General features: G+C 37.0%; 1 pseudogene; it reads right to left on the bottom strand.

Moving 5' to 3' along the window:
* Positions 1-582: 582 nt before the first annotated feature.
* Positions 583-882, bottom strand: LOC102854040 (annotated as a pseudogene).
* Between the last annotated feature and the right edge of the window lie 7,142 nt (positions 883-8,024).

Here is an 8,024-nt window from a genome sequence, read left to right on the forward strand (position 1 = left end):
TTGTTTGTTCTTTTGGCAGGCTGTAGGATGTTCATAACTCTTTTCCAACAGCACAATTGAAAAGCAGCAATTCTTCTGCCATTTTTTATTTATGGTCCAATTTCCAGATGTTTTCAGTACATGTCCTCAGTTGCATCTGAGGAATAAGTTCTTAACCTCCTCAGTGTAGGGCAGTGCACCTGCCCTGCTTTGGAGAGTAGAAGGAAAGGAGATGAGTTTCATAACAAGATTTCCAACCAACCTTTCTCTTTATTGTACTACCTATAACTCGCCTCCCAGGTGTCTGAGGCAGCAATTTTTTAACCTATTTCTTCCACACAAATAGATGGACTTTCAAATGTCCTAGCTGCAGGCTTAGAGTTCAGCTTTATTGGGTCTGCTGAGGGCATCACCAAAAGTTCATTTGCTTTCTAGCTACCAATATGTTGCTATTGTTTTCTCTTCTCCTGATTTATTCTTTTTTTTTGGATACCATTTTATAGCACAAGCTTTATAGAGAACAGAATAACATGTTTTACCATACTGTACTCAGTTTGGTAGAGCCCTGGCTTAGACTGCTCCTTTTAAATATCAGTTGAGGTTTCACACTTTGCCATGTAGCACGTTCTCCACTGCTCTGGTTACTTGATCAGCACTGAAGTTGTTCAAAGAGACATTCTTCTCTTGGCCAAATGCATAGCGGGCCCAGAGCTTAGGTTGTACATCGGAGCACTCGCGGATTAGGATGGGTAGGTCAGGATTCGCCTTTTTCAGCTCCACATACTTTTTCTCTATGAAGTCCCTGACGCCCTGGCTGCCGACTGATCATTGGCATAAGTGGATGCGGATCTCCCCCAAGGCTAGTTTTACCTGGCTCCCACGAATTGCAGAGGCTGCCGCCATTTCCACTCTCCTGATTTATTCTTTTAAAAAAATGCCTTTACTGTCAGGTTAGTTAGATTTGGAAAGGAAACAAAAGTAAGTGTGTCCTCTACTCATTATTACCAAGAATTATCTTTTTTAAAAAATTGATTTATAAATCACATGACAAATTATACATTCTTTTGTACAATATACAATTGTACTTAATGTGCATTTCATTAATTTTTATATTTCCAAAGTTCTATCAACATCAACACTAATTCCATAATATTTCCATCACTCCTAAAAGACACTCAATGTCTGTACCTCACTTGCCCGCCACCTGGCTTATGACAACCACTAATCTATATTTGGTCTCTGTGGCTTTACCTATTCTGGATATTTCTTATAAATGAAATTATAGTACATGACCTTTAGCGTTTGGCTTTTTCCTCTTTATTGTGGCATGAATGTGGTACTTCATTCTTTTCTTAATTACCAACTTTGTTGAAATATTTAATTTCTTTATATGTTTTTGTTAAGTGCTGTTAAGTTGAGCACAGTTTAGAGTGACACTATGAACATCCGATCTGAGACCTGCCCTATCATGAGCTAACCTTTGTCATCTTTGCCACTCTGGACCTCATTGTCACACTATGTAAGTCCATCTCCTTGACAGTCTGTCTTCTCCTACTTCATTGACACTCCACTTTTCAGAGCATCAAGCCAAGGCCTGGTCCCTCCTAAAAACATGTCCAAAGTATGTGAGATGAAGCTTTTCACCACCCTTCCCTTTATAGAGCACCCTCTCCAAGACATTATTTGTTCCTTTGGTAGCCGGTGGCATGTACGGAATGCGCCATATTTTGCTATCCATTCACTTGTTCATAGGCGTGTAAGTTGCTACCCCTCACTCTTTGGTTATAGTGTTATGTACACATGTGTAGACCAGTTCTATGGGACCATATTGTTTCGGTTCTCCTGAAGTATAATGATTGGATGTAAGGTAATTTCCATGTTTAACTTTCTTGTTTTTTATTTGAGTGAAAGTTTACAAATCATATTGAGTTTTCATTTGATCATTTATAGATACTTTGTTTTATAACATTAATTACTTTTGTTTCCTTTCATTAATTACCATGCAAGGATAACATGCAAATTAGTGAAGCATTCCCTATTTTTTAAATTTTATTTTATTATTTTTGTGTGTGTGTATTGTCAAATCAGATCTAACTGGTACAGGAGGAAATGGTCCTTCCTTTTCCAGCAGAGCATTTGGTGGATTTGAACCGTGTACTTCTGGGATTGGAGTGCAGCTTCTTGCCACTAGGCCACCAAAGCTCCCAAAGTGTTCCGTATTTTTATTGGCAAGGGATAGAGCAGGGTTTAGAGCTGTCATATATACGGTCGCTGTGAGTTGCTGGCGACTCGATGGCGCATAACAACTACAACAATCTAAACTCTATTGTATATTGCCTTTTCCTCCACCCAACATATCCATTTATTAATTTTTGCTCCCCTTCCATTCCTTCTTATCCCTGTTACTCTTTAAAATGGATTCTTGTACAAATATTCCTTTAGCTTTTTATGATTGTGGTCTTGTATAGTAATTGTCCTTTTGTAACTGACTTATGTCACTCAGCATAATTTATTCTCAAGTTATCCATGTTGTGCAGTGATTCACAAATTCTGTATTATTTTTTCAGTGATGCATGAATATACTACATGGTATGAATGTGCTATAGTTTCTTTAGCCATTTGTCCATTGAAAGACAGTTGGGTGGTTTTCAGCTCCTCACAACTATAACTAATGTTGCAATAAACAAAGGTGTAACTATGTCAGTTTGTACTGTGGCTCTATTTCTTTAGGATTTATACTTAGTAGTAGGATTCCTGAATCAATGATATTTCTTTTTAAATTATTATTATTATTATTAATTTTAATAGACATTTACAGAGGTTTTGGATTTCCATTCATTCGTTGCCGCACTTTTCTCCCTGCCCACCCCTCCCCACCAGCTTGCTTCCCCCTCCAAAGAGAAAAAAAAAATTCCTTCATTAGTATACAATTCACAATTCCCACGTCCCCACCCTGAGTACACTTCTCTATGCAACCTTAATTCTGGATTCCTGTGCTAACCATAATACTCAATCATATATCACTTCTAATCTGTTCTTTCCCTCATCTGTTTCAATACAATATACATAATTTATCCAGTTTTTTCTGTCATACCCCCACCCTGATGTCAGACCCATTCTACAACAGTGGCACCATGCAGTATTTGTCCCTTTGTGACTGAGATATTTCACTCAGCATAATGTCCTCCAGGGTCACCCACTTTGAATAATGTTGCATGAGTTCCTTATTTTTCAATGCTGCATAGTATTCCATTGTGTGGATATACCACAGCTTCTCTATCCATTCGTTTATTGATGGGCCCTTAGGCTGTTTCCAACTCTTTGCTATTGTAAACAAAGCTGTGATAAACATGGGTGTGCATAAATCTGCTTAGATGGCAGACATGGTCTCTCTGGGGTATATTCCCAGTAACGGGATTGCTGGGTCTAATGGTATCTCTACTTGCAATTTTTTGAGAAAGCACCACACCGCCTTCCACAATGGTTGCACCATCTTACATTCCCACCAACAGTGAATAAGAGTTCCAGTTTCTCCACATCCTCGCCAGCATTTGTTGCTTGCTGTTCTATTTTGCTATTCTTACTGGGGTGAGATGATATCTCAGAATCAATGATATTCCTATGTACAATTTTCTAAGGAAGCACCAAACTGTTTCCCAAAGTGGTTGTACTCTTCTTTTACATTCCAACCAGCTCTGTATGAGAATTTCGTTCTCTCTTTACCCTCATCAGCATTTGTTTACTAGCTTATTGAACATTGCTACTTTCGTTGAGTGAGATGATATCTCATTGTTTTGATTTGTATCTCTCATATCTCTAACAACTAATCTTAAACAGTTTACTCACGTGTTTATTTGCCATCTGATTGTTTTCTTTGGTGAAGTGTCTATTCATGTCCTTTGTCCATCTTGTAATTGTATTGTGTCTTTTTCTTGTTGAGATATTGGAATTTTCTATACATTTAGAGATGAGTCCCTTGTCAGATGTGTCAGTGCCAAATACTCTTTCCCAGAATATAGGTTCTTGTCTTCAATTTTTTTTTTTTTGAGGAGTTTTTAAGTGTACATAAGGATTTAAGTTTTAGGATGTCCCAGTCACCTACCTTTTCCGTTGATAGTGAATTTTCAGTTGTATTTGATTATCTATTTAAATCATTGGTTGTTGGTGTTAGGAGCCACTGAGTTGACTATCATTCACTTTGCCCCCACCGATCTTGTCCCTGTGCCATCCTCACAATTTCTGGCATGCTTATGGCTATTGTTACAATTACCATGTCAACCCACCCTGTTGAAGGTCTTCTCTTTCACTGACCCTCTTCTTTTCCCAATATGATGCCTTTTTCAAGAGACTGATGCCTTCTGACAAGTCCAAACTATGTGAGATGAAGTTTCACATCCTTGCCTTGAAAAAGCATCCTTCTTTCATTTTTGGCAGTCCATGAAATATTCAGTAGTCTTCACCAACACCATAATTCAAAGACAGCAATTCTTTTGTCTTCTGTATTCGTTATAAAATGTTCAGATTCACAGAAAGCTCTTGAAAATATGATGGCTTGGACCAGGTTTACCATAATCTTTAAACTGAACATCACTACTCTTTAGTACTTTGAAGAGGTCTTTGACAGATTTTCTCAATGCAGTATATCTTTTTTTTTTTATTTCTTAATTGCTGTTAGCATGAGTGTTGATTGAGAATCCACGTAAAATGAAATTGTTGACAAGATTGGTCTTTGCTCCATCTTTTTAAAAAACAATTTTGAAACTCAAGAATTTTGATGTATTTTACTGGTGCTGCTTACACATTTGATAAGTGTGACTTCAAAGACATTTTTTAAGTTTTAAAAATTTTTATTCATTCATTGTTGTACGTTTTATTCCCTCCCTCTCTTCTCCCCTCCCCCAGTCCACTTTACAATGAACCTCTTGTTCCAGACTGTTGTCAGACATAGAATTGTTGTTATTATGTGTTGTCGAGTTGCCTATGACTCATAGCGACCCTATGTACAATAGCTCTGAAGCCTGCCCTGTCGCCTGCCCTGTCCCGAGTCCCTCTCACTGACTCCTACACACCTACCCCTATTGCCCTAGTTACTGTATCACTCCATCTCATCCCATCCGGGGTCTTCCTCTCCTGTGTGATTCCTCCACCCTTCTGAGCATCATGCTCCAAGGATCAGTCCCTCCTGGCCACATGCCCAAAGTATGTGAGATGGAGCTTCAAAAATCTTTCAGACAGTTCTTCCCCTCAACTGTTCCAATGCAGTGTTCATTATCTATCCACTCTTTTCCTACTCACTCCCCAAGGCCCTCATGTCTGTCCTATTTTATAACAGAGGTGTTATATAGTATTTGTCATTTTGTGACTGACTTATGATGTTGTGTAACATTTTACAACATCATTGTTTTTCCAGTGCTGCATAATATTCCATTGTGTGATGAACCATAGCTTTTCTATCCATTTGTTTGTTGATGGGAACTTGGTTTGCTTCCATCTCTTTTCTATTCCAAATAATGCAGCAATAAACATGGATGTGCATATATCTGTTTGAGTCATATCCCCAGTAGTGGAATTTCTGAGTTAAATGGTATTTCTATTTCCAGCTTCTTGAGAGTGTCAGATTGCCTTCCATAGTGGTTAAACCACTTTTATCCATTATGTTGATGTTGCCTGTTGGTCCAATGGTGAAGCTTTTTCTTTTCTTGATGGTGAGATATAACCCATACTGAAGGCTGTAATCAGATTTTCTGCAACATTTCAAATCCTCTTTACTTTCTGCAAGTAAGGTTATGTCATCTGCATAATGTAGGTTATTGGTGAGTCTTCTTCCAATTATCATGCCACATTCTTCTTCATATAGTCCAGCTTCTTGAATTATTTACTGAGCATACAGACCAAGTATTGAGAAAGAATACAATTCTGGCATACAGTTTTCCGGATTTCAAACCATATAATGTTCCTTTCTTTATTCAGACAACTGCTTCTTAGTCTTTGTAAAAGTTTCACATGAGCACAATTGAGTGTTCTGGGATTCCCACTCTTCTCAATTAGCCATAATTTATTATGATCCATCCAGCCAAATGTATTTGCATAGTCAATAAAACACCAGTCAACTTCTCTCTGATGTTCTCTGTTTTCAGCTAAGATCCATCTAACATCAGCAATAATATTCTTCATTTTACTACCTCTTCTGACCAGTTCAAATTTCTGGAAGTTCTCTGTCCATGTACTGTTCCCGCTATTTTTTTTAACCATCTTCAACAAGATTTTACTTGCATGTGATTTAGTGATATTTTTTGATGATTTGCACATTTTGTTGAAAGAGGAAGAAAAAGGATAAGGAAAGAATAAATGTAATGAATGAAACGTATTTTTTTTTTTAAAAAATGGAGAGAAATATGAATCTCTTCCAGTTAGTTGGCCGGGTACTGTGTTCCAAATTTTTTTTTCTTCCAAATTTGTTGGCAGAGACTGGTAAGCATATCCAGGGCTACATCTGTTTCCTGAAACACCTCACTTGGTGTTCGTCAGTTGCTGGGGCGTCGTTTTTTTGCCAGAGCTGTCAGTGCAGCCTGGACCCCTTACATGGGTCCTGCTGGTTTTTGATCATATACTATTTTCTGACAGGGTTGAGTGTCACACAATTCTTTTTAGTACAATGACTCTTTGTAAACCTTCTTTTGGTGATTTCTGCATTATATATTATTTCATCCATTGAATCCTTCAGTACTGTGACGTAAGGCTTGAATTTGTTCTTCAGTTCTTTCAGCTTGAGAAATGCTGACTGTGTTCTTCCCTTTTGATTTTTTAATTCCAGTTCTTGTGCAGTTTGTTATAATACTTTGTTCTGTCTTTTCAAGGTGCCCTTTGAAATCTAATGTTAAGCTCTCTCACTTCAGCATTTCTTCCCTTGTTTTGTCTTTTCCATATTCTAGTGCAAGTTTCATAGTCTCTTCTGACATCCATTTTGGTCTTTTCTTTTTTCCCTGTCTTTATAATGAGTATTTGCAACTTATTTGGTTTTCTTCAATCATTAGAATTCAATGTTTCAAATCTGTTTTAGAGATGATTTTTAAAAGAATTTAAAATCTATTCTTTTAAATTAAATTAGGATGGACCTTAAGACCATATTTTGGTTCTTGTGCATTTGTTTTCATTTTCTTCAGCTTCAATTTGAACTGGCACATGAGTAATTGATGGTGCATTTCACAGTCAGCCCTGGGCTTAGTTTTGACTGCTGATATGGAAATTTTTTGACCATTTCTTAGCAGAGATATAGTCAATCTGATATTCCTGTATAGTCCCTCAGGTGAGATGGTGTGTTTATGGTTTTTTCCCCCCAAAAAGGCATTTGCAATGAATAAATTGTTGACAGTTCAAGGTTCTATTATTCTATCTCCAGTCTCATCTCTGTCACTTTCAACTCAACAGCAACGAGTTGACTATTCTTGTGGAATTGTCTATTTCTCTCTGAATATTTTAAAGTTTGTGATTCATGCAGGTCTACATTTGAGTGCATTTAATTATACATTTGAGTGTATTTAATTATAGTTATGTCTTTCTATTCAATTAATCCTTTGATCATTATATGACGCCTTTCCTTGTTTCTTATGTTGACTCTTGCTTTGAAGTCATTTCTATTTTTATCAGAAAGTAATATGGCCATTCCTGCTCATTTTTAAAAAATTTATACTAGTTTATTTACAAAACTCGAATACATTGTTTTCCAGAATAGACCCTTCTGATTTCCCTCACCCTCCTCACCCATCAAATTGTACAACCCCGTGATTAATTCCCCCTCCCTCTGCTCATCCTTTTTTATTGCCAATTGCTGGATATATTTCCCCCACCCTTTAATTTTCAGTCTGTTTTTGCTCTTGTATCTACAATGTCTCTCTTGTAGGAGATAGTATATTGATTGGTTTCTTTTCCATTCTGCTTTTCCTCAGTCTCTTTTAAATCTTTAAAAAAATATGTTTAATTCATTCACAGTCAGTGTAATTATCGACAGTTATGATTTCATTGCAGTCATTTTGCTTTACTTTTTT

The sequence above is a fragment of the Elephantulus edwardii genome, unplaced genomic scaffold (genome assembly GCF_000299155.1).
Source record: "Elephantulus edwardii isolate Elephantulus edwardi_28Jun2011 unplaced genomic scaffold, EleEdw1.0 scaffold00130, whole genome shotgun sequence".
Classification (NCBI taxonomy): Eukaryota; Metazoa; Chordata; class Mammalia; order Macroscelidea; family Macroscelididae; genus Elephantulus; species Elephantulus edwardii.